Source organism: Homarus americanus, unplaced genomic scaffold (assembly GCF_018991925.1).
Source record: "Homarus americanus isolate GMGI-L3 unplaced genomic scaffold, GMGI_Hamer_2.0 scaffold54679, whole genome shotgun sequence".
In the NCBI taxonomy this organism is placed as follows: domain Eukaryota; kingdom Metazoa; phylum Arthropoda; class Malacostraca; order Decapoda; family Nephropidae; genus Homarus; species Homarus americanus.
Window position 1 is genome coordinate 1,035,329 of NW_024722701.1, and position 19,564 is coordinate 1,054,892.

General features: G+C 45.4%; 1 protein-coding gene across 1 annotated transcript in view; it reads right to left on the reverse strand.

Annotated features, from left to right (window-relative positions):
• Positions 1-12,907, reverse strand: part of LOC121863037 (carboxypeptidase N subunit 2-like) — a 62,956-nt gene extending 50,049 nt beyond the window's left edge. The window contains exon 1 of the mRNA XM_042361496.1: positions 12,545-12,907. The gene's annotated coding sequence lies outside the window, so the exon portion shown is untranslated. The remainder of the gene's footprint in view (positions 1-12,544) is intronic.
• Positions 12,908-19,564: the final 6,657 nt, after the last annotated feature.

Genomic DNA, 19,564 nt, shown 5'->3' on the forward strand with positions numbered 1-19,564 from the left:
GTACTCATCGGGTTAAGTCACTGTACTCAAGGGGTTAAGTCACTGTACTCAAGGGGTTAAGTCACTGTACTCAAGGGGTAAAATCAATGTACTCAAGGGTTAAATCACTGTACTAAGGGCTTAAATCAGTGTACTCAAGGGGTTGAATCAATGTACTCAAGGGATTTAATTTTACATTCACTCTTGTTATAAATAAGGACAGTTCAGTACACGTATTAGCATAAACACACACACACACACACACACACACACACACAGGGAACATATTTTTCTGTACCATATCTGGCTACACATATGTTCATCACGTATATACTATCCCCCCACACCTGGTCTCAACTTGCCTCACCGTATTACCTGTCCATTTATGTGTGTGTGTGTGTGTGTGTGTCCTGTGTGTGTGTGTGTGTGTGTGTGTGTGTGTGTGTCTGTGTGTCTGTGTGTGTGTACATTTAAATATATATACGTATCATATATTTATCTCTTCAGTTATCAACCTATAATCTCCCCACTACTTATTAATCTCCCCAACTCCTGTGATTCTCTCCCCACAGTCATAAACACACACCCCATTTGCATCGTTCTCCCCCACACACCCACCCACACATGTCTTTCTCCCCCACCACATATAATTTCTCCCCATCTAGATATATTTTCTCCCCCACCTACATATAATTTCTCCCCACCCACCTATAATTTCCCCTACCACAACAACCACCTCTACCACCATTCATTCCCAATACAACCAAATCCCTGCCACCACCATTACCACCACCTCTACCAACAATCACAATCCCCACCGCCATCACCACCACCACCTCTACCAACCACAATCCCCCCATCATCAACCACCATCAACCACGACTCAAGTCAACCACCACCTTGTGTTTACGAAAGACACGTCACTCAAACTGTGGTGAGTGGATGTATGTAATTGTATGTATGTGTGTGTGTGTGTTGTGAAGTGTGAATGAGATACGTTTGTGTGTGTGTGTGTGTGTGCGTGTGCGTGCTCGCTGGCCTGTGTACGGTTCTGATAACCAGTGTGTGTGTGTGTGTGTGTGTCTCTCTTTGTCACTGTGGAAATCTTGTCTCCGGTGTTGGTGACGTTAACAGAAAAAAAAGAAGCATTTGAGATTTTACAGGAAGAAAGATGAAGGTTAGGTTTAGGTTAGGTTAGGTTAGGTTTACGTTAGGTTAGGTTAGGTTTACGTTAGGTTAGGTTAGGTTTACGTTAGGTTAGTTTAGGTTAGGTTAGGTTAGGTTTACGTTAGGTTAGGTTTAGGTTAGGTTTAGGTTATAGGTTAGGTTAGGTTTTTATTTATAATTTTTCATATAATTATTGTTTAGTTTTTCTTGGGAATGATCAGATTTGGTGTGTGTGTGTGTGTGTGTGTGTGTGTGTGTGTGTGTGTGTGTGTGTGTGTGTGTGTGTGTGTTTCTCCTTCCTCTCTTCTCCCCTCCGTTATCGGCTCATTCTCTTTCATTAATGCTTTAGTCAATTCCCAGTCAACCGTATTTATCCCCGTTTCTCCTATTTCCTTTTCATCAATTTTTTCGCTTTTAATTTTTGTTTGCTTATTATTGATTTTGTAACAACAAGTACAGGTAATTACAGGTACAGTAAATTACAGGTACAGTAAATTACAGGTACAGGTAATTACAGGTACAGGTAATTACAGGTACAGGTAATTACAGGTACAGGTAATTACAGGTACAGGTAATTATAGGTACAGGTAATTACAGGTGTTGTGTTGCAGGTACAGGTGTAATGGCAGGTACAGTAAATAGGTACAGGTAATTGGCAGGTACAGGTAATTACAGGTGGTATTACAGGTACAGGTAATTATAGGTACAGTAAAAATTACAGGTACAGGTAATTACAGGTAAGGCAATTATAGGTACAGGTAATTACAGGTACAGGTAGTTGCAGGTACAGGTAATTACAGGTACAGTAATTACAGGTACAGGTAATTACAGGTACAGGTAATTACAGGTACAGGTAATTACAGGTACAGGTAATTACAGGTACAGGTAATTACAGGTACAGGTAATTACAGGTACAGGTAATTACAGGTACAGGTAATTACAGGTACAGGTAATTACAGGTACAGGTAGAATGATTACTTCCTCTTCATTCGTTATTCAATTACTATCTTATCTTCAACTGTTTCATTTCCTCTTTATTTTAACTTCTCCTATTCCTCTTTCTTCTGTCTTCTTGTTCACCTCTTTATCCCTTTTGTTCTCTCTTACTTCCCTCCTCTCTCTTTGTTCCTTATCTCTCTGTCTTTCCTTCTCTCACTCCTATGTCCTTCCTTTTATCCGTATCTTTGCTTACCATTCCTTCTTCCTTCTTTCTTTTTATTCCATTATCGTCTCATTCCTTTTTAACCCCCCTCTTCTTCTGCCATCTCCTCCCCCACCTCCGTCGTCTGCCATCTCCCCCCCTCACTATTTACTACCATCTCCCCTCAGTCGTCTTCCATCCTCCCCCCCCCCTTCTTCTGCCATCTCCTCCCCCTCCCGTCGTCTGCCATCTCCCTTCTTCTGCCATCTCTCCCCCTAAAATCGTCTACCATCTCCCCCCCTTCTTCTCGCCATCTCTCCCCCCTCCGTCGTCTGCCATCTCCCCCTTCTTCTGCCATCTCCCCCCTCCCGTCGTCTGCCATCTCCCCCCTTCTGCCATCTCCCCCCTCCCGTCGTCTGCCTCTCCCCTTCTTCACCCATCTCTCCCCCTCCCGTCGTCGCCATCTCCCCCCTTCTTCTACCATCTCCCTCCGTCGTCTACCATCTCCCCCCCCCTTCTTCTACCCATCTCTCCCCCTCCGTCAAGTCACCATCTCCCCCTTCTCCGCCATCTCCCCCCTTCCTCTTAGCATCCCTCCCCCCCTCCCGTCGTCTGCTACCTCCCTTAGTACCCCTTCCTTCCTTCTCTGTCCTCTGCCTCCCCCTACCCCCTCCTCTACCCTTCACTACAACAGGGGGAAAAACACGTGTTGATGACAAGGGAGAGGAGGAGGAGGAGGGGGGGGAAGTAGGGAAGTGGCAGGGGGGGAGGGGGGGGGAACCACAACACTAATGACCGTAAGTAGCTGTCTAGGGAACACAAGCTGGCCTATTGTCGTCACTTTCGGTCACTCTCCACGGGCAGGAAGTGGCGCTGTGTTCCTCCAACAATGGCGTCTGTTTCCCTCCCCAAGTTCGCGAGGAAGTGTCGGTCAGATTGGCGATTGTTTGACGGTGTTTATAAGGGTTTAGACGAGGTGGTTGGCGGGCGAGAGGACAGACAGAACCATTGGGTGTGTTATCCTGATATGGTGAGGGGTATAATGGGAGTAAGCTGCTTAATCTGGTTGTTTGGTTGGCAGGTTTGGGTTAACGGGTGGCAAGCAGGAGGAAAGAAAGTCATCCTACACAGGGAGTTGCTTATAACATTAGTCTGGTATTGGTGGTGTGGAGTATGATGATGTGGAGTATTATTGCTGTGGGAGTCTACAGATAATGGTAGATTTATTGTACAGTCTTAGGGTAAACTTGCCGCCATCTTTATTACCATCTCTCTCTCTCTTGTACCTTAGGTTAACTAGTCACATATGCCCTTCTAGCACCAATACAGAGGCTAGTTTATGTCAGATATAGAAGAAAAAAATTTTATTGTAATTTTTTTTTATTGTTTTGTGATAATTGTATTAATTTTGTGTTTTATTGTATTTTTACTGTTTGTACGTTCGTTTATTATTATTATTATTATTATTATTATTATTATTATTATTATCCCTTACAAAAATATGAAGAAAAAACAGCAACATACAAACACATAGATATAAATACCACACGCACACACGCACACACACACGCACACACACACACACACACACACACGCGTAACTCTATACCAAGCAACATATAGAATAGTAGGTACTGAGAAATACTCGGGCTATGTATTGGTAATGGTCATGTGTCAACTAACAGGGTGACACGACAAGAATAATGACTCCCCTCTCTTTTATATGACGATGGAATGGTCGGAAAATACTGCTGGGTGAAGGAGGTGTTAGAGGGGTGTGGGGGAGAGTGAGGGAAGTGTTGGGAGAGTGTGTTGGGGAGGGTGTGGGAGAGGTGTGGGGGGGGTGTGGGGTGGGGGGTGTTGGGGAGGGGTGTGGGGGGTGTTGGGGAGGGTGATGGTGTTATTGGGGTGGTGGAGGGTGGGGAGAAGATTAATGATGGTGAGAATTAGTAGGAGGGGTGGTGATGATTGTAATTAGACGAGGTGGGGTTTGGTTTCAGTTAGAGTTTGGTTTGGTTAGGTTTGGTTAGGTTAGGATTTAGGTTAGGTTAAAGTTAATGATTGTTATTGATTGACCCAAAATATGCTCAGGAAAAGGTATTTGAGTCTATTGATGATGTTATAGAATAACCAAATGTCACACGTGCTGTAGTCATAACAGAGTGTTGGTAACGTAGCAGCAGTAACATCTTGTAACAGTACTGTAATAACATCTTGTAAACAAACTATTTGTAACTCCACGTGGTCACCATTGAGCTTGTGTTAGTCATGCTTCCTCTCCTAACCTCACCTCACCTCACCTCTCCTAACCTCACTTCACCTCACCTCACCTCACACTCTCCTCTACCTCCACCTCACCTCTCCTCCACCTCACCTCCACCTCTCTCACCTCACCTCCTCACCTCACCCTCACCTCCACCTCTCCTCCCCACCTCCACCTCACCCCTCTCCTTACCTCCCTCTCCTCCCACCTCTCTCCTCACCTCACCTCACCTCACCTCACCTCACCTCACCTCATCTGCCTTACCGTATATATGAGAACTGAACCGATAACACAACTCTTTACTAAACTTTTAACACACAATATTAGGCGTATAATTCAGCCAATCACAAAAGGCTCCTTATAGAAAACGGGAAGTGGGGGTGACAAAAGGCTCCTTATAGAAAACGGGAAGTGGGGTGACAAAAGGCTCCTTATAGAAAACGGGAAGTGGGGGTGACAAAAGGCTCCTTATAGAAAACGGGAAGTGGGGTGACAAAAGGCTCCTTATAGAAAACGGGAAGTAAAGGGTGACAAAAGGCTCCTTATAGAAAACGGGAAGTGGGGTGACAAAAGGCTCCTTATAGAAAACGGGAAGTGGGGTGACAAAAGGCTCCTTATAGAAAACGGGAAGTGGGGTGACAAAAGGCTCCTTATAGAAAACGGGAAGTGGTAATTCACCCCAACACTTTCATAAATACGGGTAAAAATTTAGTGTGAAATATGGTTGAGAGGGGAAATGTTACACCATTGATGACGGTGATTCTGTTACATAGGTTTGGTTGTTAGACAGGAGGGGGCTTTGTTGTTACCTACTTTATATTATGGGTCACCCTGTAGCTCTAACCATCAATGTATAGCGGGAGGAGAAATTAGTCTCTACGGCGTATTGTAATATGGGTGTTTTTCCTCTCGTATACAGGGGCAAGAAGTCACACATGTCCTCCCCCCCCCCTCTCCCTCCCCCTCCTCTCCCCCTCTTGTTCCTTTTGAAACTTGTGTCCACCTCTTCAAATGGTGAATAGTGTAGCTCGATGATAAATCAGAGAGAGAGACGGGACCGCCACTACTATTGCTACTATCACACACACACACACACACATACACACACACATACACACACACACACACACACACACAGCCCGCGCGCCAAATTTGAAAAGCCTTTGCTTGTCCGTCTCACACACAAGAGTGGTCCCCTCACACCCCGCATCCGAAATCATAAACATTAACCTCCACTCATAATACCATCAATAACTAACTCGTAACACTTAATACATCAATATACACATCAATTCTTATATTCTTACACATATATAAACTATAGGATGTTTTGTGGTGATATAATAGGAGGTGTTCGTTGATGGGATGCGTAGCCTAAGTCATGTCAAGAGGGTCGAGTTGTGGAGGTATTCGGAGGCGGGAGAGGTGAATGTGGATGCCCATAGGGACGACAAGTAACAACTCTGTCGCGGCGGCCAGATACTCTACCCGGACAAAGGACTTCGGCCAATACAATTCTTCAGGTAAAGTACAGGCCGGTTAAGAGCCGCTCGCTGGAGATTAAAGAACCCACGGACTGCCTTCTGATCCGGCCGAATTCCGAGAGAAATGAATATCGAAAAGCGTGTGATTTTAGAAGACGTGATAGAATTTATTTATGATTTAGACGGAACTTCAGAAATACGTGAATTTAAAGCGATAGGACTTGGTGGAGGTTCAGAAATACGTGAATTTAATGCGATAGGACTTGGTGGAGGTTCAGAAATACGTGAATTTAATGCGATAGGACTTGATGGAAGTTCAGAAATACGTGAATTTAATGCGATAGGACTTGATGGAGGTTCAGAAATACGTGAATTTAATGCGATAGGACTTGGTGGAGGTTCAGAAATACGTGAATTTAAAGCGATAGGACTTGGTGGAGGTTCAGAAATACGTGAATTTAAAGCGATAGGACTTGGTGGAGGTTCAGAAATACGTGAATTTAAAGCGATAGGACTTGGTGGAGGTTCAGAAATACGTGAATTTAGTGCGATAGGACTTGGTGGAGGTTCAGAAATACGTGAATTTATAGCGATAGGACTTGGTGGAGGTTCAGAAATACGTGAATTTAGTGCGATAGGACTTGGTTGAGGTTCAGAAATACGTGAATTTAATGCGATAGGACTTGGTGGAGGTTCAGAAATACGTGAATTTAATGCGATTGGACTTGGTGGAGGTTCAGAAATACGTGAATTTAATGCGATTGGACTTGGTGGAGGTTCAGAAATACGTGAATTTAGTGCGATAGGACTTGGTTGAGGTTCAGAAATACGTGAATTTAATGCGATAGGACTTGATGGAGGTTCAGAAATACGTGTTAGATATTGTATTTTTATTAGGTGAGATAAAGAGTGAGAGAGAGAGAGAGAGAGAGAGAGAGAGAGAGAGAGAGAGAGAGAATGACAAATATAAAGCGAATGAAAGACCAAAGAAAGATAGAGAACACAGAAAAAAATAGAGAAAAAATTGAGAAAATTGAGAGAAAAAATGTATATCCTTCTGTCTCTCACACGACACAACCTCCTCCACCCAACCAGACAAAATATTTTGATTCAATCGGCTGAAGTGGACAGGGTTAAGAGGTCTTGACTTAACGGTCACTTGCTTAAACCGGCCTCCTGCTTAAACCGGCCTCCTGCTTAAACCGGCCTCCTGCTTAAACCTGCCGCCTGCTTAAACCGGCCTCCTGCTTAAACCTGCCGCCTGCTTAAACCGGCCTCCCCTGGCAAACCTGCACACCTGCTTAAACCCTGCCACCTGCTTAAACCACCTCAAACCAACTGACCACCCTCGGCCACTATAAAGGCCAACTGGATATAAGAAGCCTGCTTAAACTGACCATTTCGCTATAAAGACCATCTTGTTGTGAGGACATCTTCGTTAAACGGACCTTCCTCCTCCCACCCCTCCTCACCTCACCCCTCCCCCTCCCTCCTCTCATTCCCCCCCCTCCTCCCCTCCCCCCCTCCCTCCCTCACCTCATCCCTCCCTTACCCCCCTCCCTCCCTCCCCCCTCCCTTCCTCCTCATCCCCCTCCTTCCTCCCCACCCCTCCATCCCTCATCCCCCCTCACCCCCTCCCACCCCCCCCTCCCCTCCCTCCCTCCCCTCCCTCCCCTCCCTCCCCCTCCCCCTCCCCTCCCTCCCTCCCTCACCCTCCCTCCCTCCCTCCCTCCCTCCCTCCCTCCCTCCCTCATCCCTCCCTCCCTCCCCCCTCCCCCCCCTCCCCTCCTCACCCCCCCTCTTCCCTCCCTCCCCTCACCCCCTCCCTCCTCACCTCCCTCCCTCCCTCCCTCCCTCCCTCCCTCCTCACCCCCCTCCCTCCCTCCCTCCCCTCCCTCCCTCCTCCCTCCCCCCTCCCTCCTCCCTCCCTCCCTCCCTCCCCCCCCCCTCCCTCCCTCCCCCCTCTTCCCTCACCCCCCCCTCCCTCCCTCCCCCTCCCCTCCCTCCCTCCCTCCTCCCTCCCTCCCTCCCCTCCCTCCCCTCCCCCCCTCCCTCCCTCCCTCTCCCTCCCTCCCTCCCCTCCCTCCCCTCCCTCCCCTCCCTCCCTCCCTCCCCTCCCTCCCCCCTCCCCTCCCCCTCCCCCTCCCCCCCTCCCTCCCTCCCTCCCTCCCTCCCTCCCTCCCTCCCTCCCCCCCCCCTCCCTCCCTCCCTCCTCCTCCCCTCCCTCCCTCCCTCCCTCCCTCCCCCCTCCCTCCCTCCCTCCCTCCCTCCCCCTCCCTCCCCCCCTCCTCCCTCCCCCCTCCCTCCTTCCCCCCTCCCTCCCTCATCTCAGGTCTGTCAAACTAATTGCCCCTTAACGGGGTGATCCATGACACACTTACGAATCGATCAGAAACGTGTGTGTGTGTGTGTGTGTCCCCGAATGCATAATTACCTCCTATTTCACCTAGAATAGAGAGTCTTTGTTAACTCTCTCTCTCTCTCTCTCTCTCTCTCTCTCTCTCTCTCTCTCTCTCTCTCTCTCTCTCTCTCTCTCTCTCTCTCCCAGGGCCACAAGTGTGTAATTAGACAGATGACCTTGACACTATAGCAGGTGTGTTCCCCCTCCAAGGACTCCTCCTCCCTCCAAGGCCTCCCTTGCCTCCCTCCAAGGCCTCCCTCCTCTTCTGTTTTCATTCCGTCCAAGGACAATAGTCTTCAGCCACTCCTCCCTCTTCCCCTTCCCTCTCCTCCTCCTTCTAAACTTCCTCCCCTACCTCCTTCATCTCCTTCTCCACTCTCCTCTCCCTCCTCCTCCCTCCTCCTCCTCCTCTTCTCCTCTCTTCCTCTCCTCCTCTTCCCTCCCTCCCTCCTCCTCTTCCCCTCCTCCTCTTCCTCTCTTTCTCCTCCTCTTCCTCTCCTCCTCCTCCTCTTCCCTCCTCCTCTTCCTCTCTTTCTCCTCTTCCTCCTCCTCCTCTCTTCCCCTCCTCCTCTTCCTCTCTTTCTCCTCTTCCTCTTCCCCTCCTCCTCTTCCCCTCCTCCTCTTCCTCTCTTTCTCCTCTTCCTCTCCTCCTCCTCCTCTTCCCCTCCTCCTCTTCCTCTCTTTCTCCTCTTCCTCTCCTCCTCCTCCTCTTCCCCTCCTCCTCTTCCTCTCCTCCTCTTCCTCGTAGATGAATCCTTTGAACATATAGTACGAGACAGAAAGAGGAGAGGAATGATAAAGAGAAGAAATGGAGGGGGAAGAAGAGGGGGTAATAGCTGCAGGAGGAGGAGAAGGAAGGAGAGAAGGAATAGAAGGAAGGAGAAAAGGAGGAGGAACACAGTACAATATAAGAAGGAAGTGGATATATGCCAGTCTTGCCCTGGTTAGTAATGAATGGTGGATTACGGTACACAGGTATGGCCAGGTAAGTCCCTCTAACACCTGAGGTAATTTTACTTTTACTGAATATCCTTCGACCAATTCACTTCCTGTTGTATTGAGAAAACTTTTAAGGAAATAATTACGGATAGGAAAGAAGGAATCGTTTGAATGTTAGTTATTTCACCATAAGATTAGCTGTATTAATACCTAACCTAACCAAACCTACTCTTTATCTTAACGTAATCTAATCTTATTTATCTTAACCTAACCCAACATAACAGCGCTTAATCTAACCCAATCGAACCTAACTTAACCTAACACCTTCCCAGATGTTATTTGATCGTTAAGTGAAATGAGCAGTGTGATGAGGGTGGGTCGGGGGGGGTGGGAGGGTCGGGGGGAGGGTGGCGAGGGGTGCTAATCTTCAGGTGATCCGAAAATTCTATTAATTTGACTCATTTCCCCTAATAAATAAGAGTCCTGGTAAGACAGACTTAAGTGTGTGCCTAAGGGCCTTTTTTTGGAGTTTGTTTACTTTCCCTTGTAGTTAAAGATGTATTCTAACCTCAAATTCTTAACTAATAATGATTGTTGTGTTTTTTTGGGGGGTAGATTATATATAGTAGATGAGTTAAGAAATAATAAACTCAACGAAAACAAATAAAACACATAAATATCCCGTCCAAAATGATCGACCTAAAATAAATATGAACGAACTAGACTGAGACTTTCCGATCAATTTCACGTTGTAATGGATACGACGCTCGTGTACAAAACCTGTATATATCTCCTTTTTCTGGTAGACTAGAGGCCGGTGTGTGATAACAGCCAAGGCAGGTACCTGATATCACGGTTATCTGGTCTGTATATCGTTCTGTAATCTCTTTAAAGGGGAATAACCACACAAATGAACACCACTCATTCCCAGTTTCTTCTCTTATAGGCTTCTTGGTTATCCGAATTTTCGTTTTATTTTATCCGATTATTTTAGAAGTCATTAGAATTTTTTTTTATTCATACATGATATTATAGTTTAGAGATTATTTATATATTTGTATATAATGTTAATGTAAAGAAAATGTATATGGAAATATATTATCGTTTCGGTCAGACAGCGAATTTTAGGGTTTTTTAGGTTAGGTTAGGTTAGGTTAGGTTAGGTTAGGTTAGGTTTTTGATGTGTTTTGAACAACTTCCAAATAATCGGATGACTGAAGCGATAATTTTACCTGCTTTTTCTCTCCTCAAACTCAGGTAAAATAATCTCACTGTCGAGGCTACGGGTTTAAATCCAGGCCGACCCATTTGGCAACAGTTATAATCCCCCATCGTAAGGATCCTTGTAAGCCGTAAGAAAGATCCCCTAAGTCCTATTGAAGAACCCATAGGACCCCAGCGACAGAGGGCTGACCGAAGTCCTTTTAGCAACAATGGCGAGGTATTATACTCAGGGTGGCTCCCAAACCTTGCCTCAAAGGCGGTAGAGACGAAACCAGGTAATTTCTGTTTATTTTTCTGTTTCCCGTCTTGTTGGTTACAGTGTCTCACACCGACAAATGATTTGGGAAGGATATTTTGTGGTCTGGATATCATGTTAGCATTATATTGAGGAGGTAATGATGGTGACGGGATGTAAACAAAATTGGGTAATCGTATGTTGTACTCAGGGCGTCTTGGTTCCCTCAGCTTGGAAAAACAAATGACTAAGAAGAATATAAGACAGCACTGAATACCACTCAACACCTATATAAACCGTATATATTGACCGAAAATGCTTGTATACAACCCGAATTTATTGACAAATTCGCTCATATACAACCCGAATTTATTGACAAATTCGCTCATATACAACCCGAATTTATTGACCAAAAAACACTCATATATAACCCGGAGTTATTGACCAAAAAACGCTCATATATAACCCGGAGTTATTGACCAAAAAACGCTTATATACAACTTGGATTTACTGACTAAAAAAAAAACACTCGTTATAAAACCTGGAGAAATTGACCAAGTGAAATATCAAAGCGGAAATGTCGCCAAACTTCTGCCCCACAATTGTCGTCAACCTTTTGGAATTACTAAAAAAACAAAAACAATAATAACTGTCGTCTCGTTAGCAAAAGTTGAAGTACAGTTGGTCAACAAACTTCACTACTTAAAACAGAGCCCTAGAGTTATTAACTAACGGCTGGGTAAACCTGCCTCCTCTACCTCGGGAAATACACTGATGAAGTACTCCACGTATTGCTCAGTCACATCTCTGTCTCCTGTTGAGGTCTAGGAAACTTTGCCTCTTCATCTTCCTAACACGAACAAGATAAACACGCAGTCTCTCTCTCTCTCTCTCTCTCTCTCTCTCTCTCTCTCTCTCGGGGGAGGGAGAGAGAGGGAGACCTTTCCTACACTGACTTTCATCTCATACCATACACGTCATCACGTAGTAATATTGGCGTTGATAATTTACTACAGCATTTATGTAAAATTGGTGAATTTTTTTATTTTTTTTACGGGAATTAGCCCACCCGGGCACAGGTCAAACGACCCACAACGGAGCCTGGGGGGCGAAAAAAAAAGAACGGAAAGAAATTGAAAATATAGAAAAAAAAAGGTTATACTGTATTAATCTACACCACGAAGATGCCGGAAAACCATCTTTTTAAAGTGAGACAGATTGTAAGAGCATGGAAACACAGAAGAAGGCAGAGCATTCCACAGTTTGGCTGTGTGAGGAAAGAAGGAGGTACTATAACGGGTTATTCTCGTGTGACCGACATCCACAGAGAAATGGTGGGCACCGCGGGCAAGACGTGTGTTACGAACCCACGGCCTTGCCGGCGGTACACAGGATGCCAAATCCACTGAACATTGCCTGTTAAAGTACCTGTAAAAGAGAGAGAGTGAAGCAACATTGTGGCAAGAGAAAGGGGAGAGAGATTGTCGACTAAAGGAGGAGAGTTAATAAGACGAAATGCCTTTGATTCCACCCTATCTAATAGTTGGACAGAAGAAGAGCCACCCCAGATATGAGAGCAGTACTCCAAGTTAGGACGAATGAATCCCTTATATACTTGGAGCAATTATTTAAACCACCGGTACCTCTACGTAAAGGAATCAATTGATAAAGTACGTATATTAATTTTATAAGATTTAGGTCGGTTACTCACCAAAGATGTATGACGCCTGGATGACGCGGTGACGCCCCCACACGAGTGAACATCAAGGTGACTTACATGTGACGTCTGTAGTCTCTGAGCTGAGGAGAACCTTCACACACACGTCTCACCTTTCTAAATAAATAAGTTATATTTTTATTCAGCTTGTAGACTCAATAGCTGCAAAGGACGTCAATTAAACTTCAAAATTATCTTCAATCTTAAATAACTTGTGTCTTTCACCCTCTTTCTCTCTCTCTCTTTCTCTCCCTCTCTCAAAGCTGTCAGTTCACTAAGTTGAGTGACTGTGAAATGACGCGTTACACACACAAAACGTAAACCCCGTATTCATTCGGGACACGTCACTGACAGGCCTTGTCGCGTCACTCGGGGTATCTTTCCTGGTGAAGTCATTGTTCCACCAGCCACCGTGGGACGTGTTACTGATGGCGCCATTGTCATATCATCACTGTGGTGTATGTGGTCAGTCTTGCCTTATCATACACTACTAAACTATATCACTTTAGGGAATTATTTCATTATTTTTTTTGCCCCTCCGTCAAGTTGATGTTTGTTGATATCTGTCACTATAAAGCTATCAGCCAAGTAGACAGAAACTCCCGTCACAATACTGTCAAAAATGATTACCACTAACCAGACATGTAGCAAAATATAGACTAGTGTTGTTTATGTTGTTTGGGAAGATGTTCTCGAGATGCTCCAAATTGCTGCAACATTTCGCTAACGGGGTTGGTTTAATCTGTAATGAATATATAGTTTTAACGCAACATTTGAGTGTGTGTCTAATAAACCTGCTGGCCCCGTTTTACGATGTGTCGATTCAATCCCTTTAGTTCGTGTACCCTAAGTTCACCCAGCTGTGAATGGGTACCTAAGTTTACCGATGAGGACGTAAATACGGTCGAGTACAGTGCCATGAGGAAGTGAATACGGTCGAGTACAGTGCCATGAGGAAGTAAATACGGTCGAGTACAGTGCCATGAGGAAGTAAATACGGTCGAGTACAGTGCCATGAGGAAGTAAATACGGTCGAGTACAGTGCCATGAAGTAAATACGGTCGAGTACAGTGCCATGAGGAAGTAAATACGGTCGAGTACAGTGCCATGAGGAAGTGAATACGGTCGAGTACAGTGCCATGAAGTAAATACGGTCGAGTAGTAAGGAAGTAAATACGGTGAGTATGTAAATACGGTCGAGTGCCATGAGAAAATACGGTAGTGCAATGAATACGGTCGAGTACAGTGCCATGAAGTAAATACGGTCGATACAGTGCCATGAGGAAGTAAAAGTACGGTCGAGTACAGTGTCATGAAATAAATACGGTCGAGTACAGTGCCATGAGGAAGTAAATACGGTCGAGTACAGTGTCATGAAGTAAATACGGTCGAGTACAGTGCCATGAGGAAGTAAATACGGTCGAGTACAGTGTCATGAAATAAATACGGTCGAGTACAGTGCCATGAGGAAGTAAATACGGTCGAGTACAGTGCATGAGGAAGTAAATACGGTCGAGTACAGTGCCATGAAGTAAATACGGTCGAGTACAGTGCCATGAGGAAGTAAATACGGTCGAGTACAGTGTCATGAAATAAATACGGTCGAGTACAGTGCCATGAGGAAGTAAATACGGTCGAGTACAGTGTCATGAAGTAAATACGGTCGAGTACAGTGCCATGAGGAAGTAAATACGGTCGAGTACAGTGTCATGAAATAAATACGGTCGAGTACAGGTGCCATGAAGTGAATACGGTCGAGTACAGTGCCAGCCTCTAGTGATACAGTAGGACGAGTACAGTGCCATGAGGAAGTAAATACGGTCGAGTACAGTGTCATGAAATAAATACGGTCGAGTACAGTGCCATGAGGAAGTAAATACGGTCGAGTACATTGTCATGAAGTAAATACGGTCGAGTACAGTGCCATGAAGTAAATACGGTCGAGTACAGTGTCGTATATACTTGACTAACAAAGACTCAATACAGTTATCTTTACCAATGGTTATCTGCAGTGGTTATTGTGTACCACTGCCCCAATACACTGATCTATTGGTGCTTTGAGCTACACCCAGGCAGAGTGTTAACGAGTGGTTGGTTCAGATCTATCACAGGTCAGCCTCTCGATACAGTGGACTCCTTTCATTCCTATCCCTCTCGTGACCTGATTTATCCTGACGTCATTTCTCCCTTGACATGACCTATCCTGACGTCATTTCTCCCTTGACATGACCTATCCTGACGTCATTTCTCCCCTTGACCTATCCTGACGTCATTTCGCCCCTTGACCTTTCCTGATTTCATTCCTCCCTTGACTTGACCTTTTCTGACCTGAGCTGGTTTCAGTGATATCCTCTCTCTCTCTCTCTCTCTCTCTCTCTCTCTCTCTCTCTCTCTCTCTCTATTTGGGTCAGGAGGGGAGGACGTAAAGGTGGTGACATCTGGCGAGTCTCTGGGCATCTGGGCTGACCTCTGCTGCCCACCGGGTGACCTTTAGAAGCTATATGATGTGTTTAATTTGACCTTTGACCTTTCTGTTTGTGTTTTATTATCATATATTCTGTTTATATTGTTGATGTCAAACAGCTGATGGAGTCGGTATGTTGTTGTTGGTGTGGTGACGAGTACAACGAACCTATTCTTTATTCTCCTGTTTTTCCTGTTTCTTCCCATCTATCTTTATTACCCAATGCTGATAGATATATTGTTTAATATTTACTAGTGATTATGAGTTTAAATCAAGCGTTATTATTAAAAAAAATATATATTAAAGAAAACTCCGCTAGAGATGAACCCATTGAGAAAGGGCACAAAGGCATAGTTCAATTTATCCTGAAAACACGTAAAAATATTCCCTCCCTCCATAAATTCCTTTCCTTTTAGAAATACATAACAACACTCCTTAACCCCCGCCATTATTAAAACAATGCGAGGGTTTTTATGGGAAAAATAGTAGAGGCAGGTGATGGCGTGTTTTCCCCTGACGTTCCCAGGAGAATGACAACAGAGGAAGTCCACCACAGGCGAGTCTGTGGGGACTGGCCGACCGACTCCTCCTAGGTATGGTAATAGTGTACTGTTCTAAGACCTTCACCTGTCCTTCTGTTTTAAGACCTTCACCTATCCTACTGTTTTAAGACCTTCACCTGGCTTAATAAGACCTTTACCTGGCCTAATAAGACGTTCACCTGGCCTAATAAGACCTTCACCTGGCCTAATAAGACCTTCACCTGTCCTTCTGTTTTAAGACCTTCACCTGGCTTAATAAGACCTTCACCTGGCCTAATAAGACCTTCACCTGGCCTAATAAGACCTTCACCTGGCCTAATAAGACCTTCACCTGGCCTAATAAGACCTTCACCTGGCCTAATAAGACGTTCACCTGGCCTAATAAGACGTTCACCTGGCCTAATAAGACCTTGTAATAAGACCTTCACCTGGCCTAATAAGACACCTGCCCTAATAAGACCTTCACCTGGCCTATAATACCTTCACCTGGCCCTGGCCTACCTTCACCTGGCCTAATAAGACCTTCAAGACCTTCACCTGGCCTAATAAGACCTTCACCTGGCTAATAAGACCTTCACCTGCCCTAATAGGACCTTCACCTGGCCTAATAAGACGTTCACCTGGCCTAATAAGACGTTCACTGGCCTAATAAGACGTTCACCTGGCCTAATAAGACCTTCACCTGGCCTAATAAGACCTTCACCTGACCCCCCTGGCCTAATAAGACCTTCACCTGGCCTAATAAGACCTTCACCTGGCCTAATAAGACCTTCACCTGGCCTAATAAGACCTTGGCACCTTCACCTGGCCTAATAAGACCTTCACCTGGCCTAATAAGACCTTCACCTGGCCTAATAAGACCCTCACCTGGCCTAATAAGACCCTCACCACCACCACCTGTGTCCAGTTCTCACAAGATCTCTCTACTTCTTCACCTCTCCTTCCAGGTGTCTGGTTGGTTCTCACGGTGCTGGGGTGGGGGGGGGTAGGGAGGAGGGGGGGAGGGGGGGAGGAGGGGGGGAGTCAAAAGAGGCAGAAAGAAAGGTAGAGAGGAGTAGGGGGAGGGAGGAAGGAAGGGAAAGTGGGAGGGAAGGATAAAGTAGGAAGAGGCATAAGAAAGGAGGAAGGAAAGAAGAAAGTAATTAAATAACAGATAGAGATAAGAAAATACAAATAAAGATACGAATAAGGAAAGAGAAACCAAAAGAGATATAAAGAAAGATAAAGAGAAACGAAAGAACAGGTAGAGAGAAAGGTAGGAACAAGTATCTCAGGTGTGTGAGAGAAGCCGTTACCTCGCTACTGGAGGTACGGAACAAAAGTAACAAAAGGTAACGTGGCTAAGGTGACAATGTTAGTTTGGGTGTGTTTGGTTCCTTAAGGTTCGGCCGACAGTATGAGCGAGTAACCATTATATCATCGACGGGGAACTCAGGTAATTTAGGTAACTCCCTCAACAGGTAACTCAGGTAACTCCCTCAACAGGTAACTCAGATAATTCTCTCACCAAGTAACTCCCTCAACAGGTAACTCAGGTAACTCCCTCAACAGGTAACTCAGATAATTCTCTCACCAAGTAACTCCCTCAACAGGTAACTCAGGTAACTCCCTCAACAGGTAACTCAGATAATTCTCTCACCAAGTAACTCCCTCAACAGGTAACTCAGGTAACTCCCTCAGCTGACAAATATTGGGTCACTAGTCCTGTCTGTCCAGGATATTGATGATGATGGTGGTGGTAGTGGTGGTGGTGGTGATGGTGGTGGTGGTGATGAGTGGTGGTGGTGGTGATGGTGGTGGTGGTGATGATGGTGGTGATGATGGTGGTAATGGTGGTGGTGGTAGTGATGATGGTGGTAATGGTGGTGGTGGTAGTGGTGGTGTTGGTGCTGTTGTAGTAGTAGTAGTAGTTATTATTGTTGTTGTTTGTTGATAGTAGTGGTAGCGAACACGACGTAATACACACACACACACACACACACACACCTGTGCTACAGCTGTTCCACACCTGTAAACACCTGCCTCATAAATATCCTACGCTTTTAAATCATAGTTTATGAACTTTATACGGAAGCTCAACATTCACTCATATTTATCCTTCACAGTTAACATTCTCACATTCATAGACAACAGACAAACACTCATTCAACATCCATGACCTTGTTTCCTGTTGTCTGTTAACGGGAGACATTCACAACCATTTCTGTTTAACTTTTATGAAGGGAAAAAATTTATTGGCAAGGAAAAAATATAACACGTGTTTTGGGTGGGTTAGGTTAGGTTAGGGTGGGTTAGGTTAGGTTTTGGTGGGTTAGGTTAGGTTTTGGTGGGTTAGGTTAGGTTTTGGTGGGTTACGTTACGTTAGGGTAAGAAGAAGAAGAAGAAGAAAAAGAATTCATTTGATTATGTTATTTACTTGAATCACAACAACAACAACAACAACAACAACAACAACAACCTCAGCAAGTGCTTTAGTGCCAGGTGTGGGCGTCACTGGTACGGAAACAGTGTGAGGGTGGGCGTGTGGGCGTGTGGGCGTGTGGATCAGGGTTCCCCGACTTAATGGCATGGAAGGGAATCCGACGCTCCCAAGTGCTAATAGAACCCTTGGGTTGTGAGGGGGGTTGTGTTGTGAGAATTTGTATTTGAGGTTGTGTTGTGAGAATTTATGTTGCTGAGAATTTGTATTGTGAAATTTATGTTGTGGCTGTATTTGTAAAAGTTGTATTTGTGAGAATTTGTGTTGTGAGAATTGTGTTGTAGGAATTTATGTTGTGAGAATTGTGTTGTGAGGTTTGTGTTGTAGAAATTTGGGTTGTGAGATTTGTGTTGTGACAGGAATTTGTGTTGTGAGCGTTGTGTGTGTGAGGAATTTATGTTGTGAGGTTGTGTTGTGGGGTTGTGTTGTGAGGGTTGTGTTGTGAGGGGTTGTGTTGTGGGGGTTGTTGTTGTGAGGTTGTATTTGTGAGAATTTGTGTTGTGAGAAATTTGTGTTGTGAGGGTATGTGTGAGGTTGTGTGTGAGAATTTGTGTTGTAAGTTGTGTTGTGAGAATTGTGTTGTAGGGGTTGTGTTGTGAGGTTGTGTTGTGAGGTTGTGTTGAGGAATTGTGTTGTGAGGGTTGTGTTGTGAGGGGTTGTGTTGTGGGGTTGTGTTGTGGGGTTTGTGGTGAGGGGGGGTTGTGGGGGGGTCAACCTCTGCAGGGTGTGGAGAGAGGGATGGAGGGAGGGGAGGGAGGAGATGAGAGGGTGGAAGGGAGAAAAGAAAGTGGAGGGAAGGGGTTGAGGGGAGATGAAGGGAAGGGAGGGAAGAGGGGGTGGGGAGGGAGGAAAGATAAGAGAATAGCACAATGAGGGGGTGGAGAGGTGAGGGTGTGTGAGAGAGTGAGGTGTGTGAGGTGAGAGGGGGGTGTGTGAGGTGAGAGGTGTGGCCAGAGGTGAGAGGGTGTGTGAGAGAGTGAGACAGTTCTTGCAGGGTGGCAGCAGTGTGAGGTGAGAGATAGAGCCCGCTGCCAGGGAACTCTTGTCAGATGATATAAACCAGCTCTTGGTGCTCTCTCTCTCTCTCTCTCTCTCTCTCTCTCTCTCTCTCTTCACACCTCCAACCTAAGCTAACCTAACCTGAGCCTAAGCTAACCTAACCTGACCTAAGCTAACCTAACCTGACCTAAGCTAACCTAACCTGACCTAAGCTAACCTAACCTGACCTAAGCTAACCTAACCTGACCTAAGCTAACCTAACACAGCCTAATTTATAACCTAGCTTATTTCTGTTTCGCTTTAACCTGACCTAAGCTAACCTAACCTGACCTAAGCTAACCTAACCTGACCTAAGCTAACCTAACCTTCAGGTGGTCTATTTACTTTTATAAGAATTAATGTAACAGAGGCGTTTATACACTACGCCACTAATGTGATTATCCTAATGGCGTAAAAATTGTACGGAGACTCGACCCTAACAGAAGCCGATAACCGATATTATTATGGTGTTCGAATTACCCGATATCCGA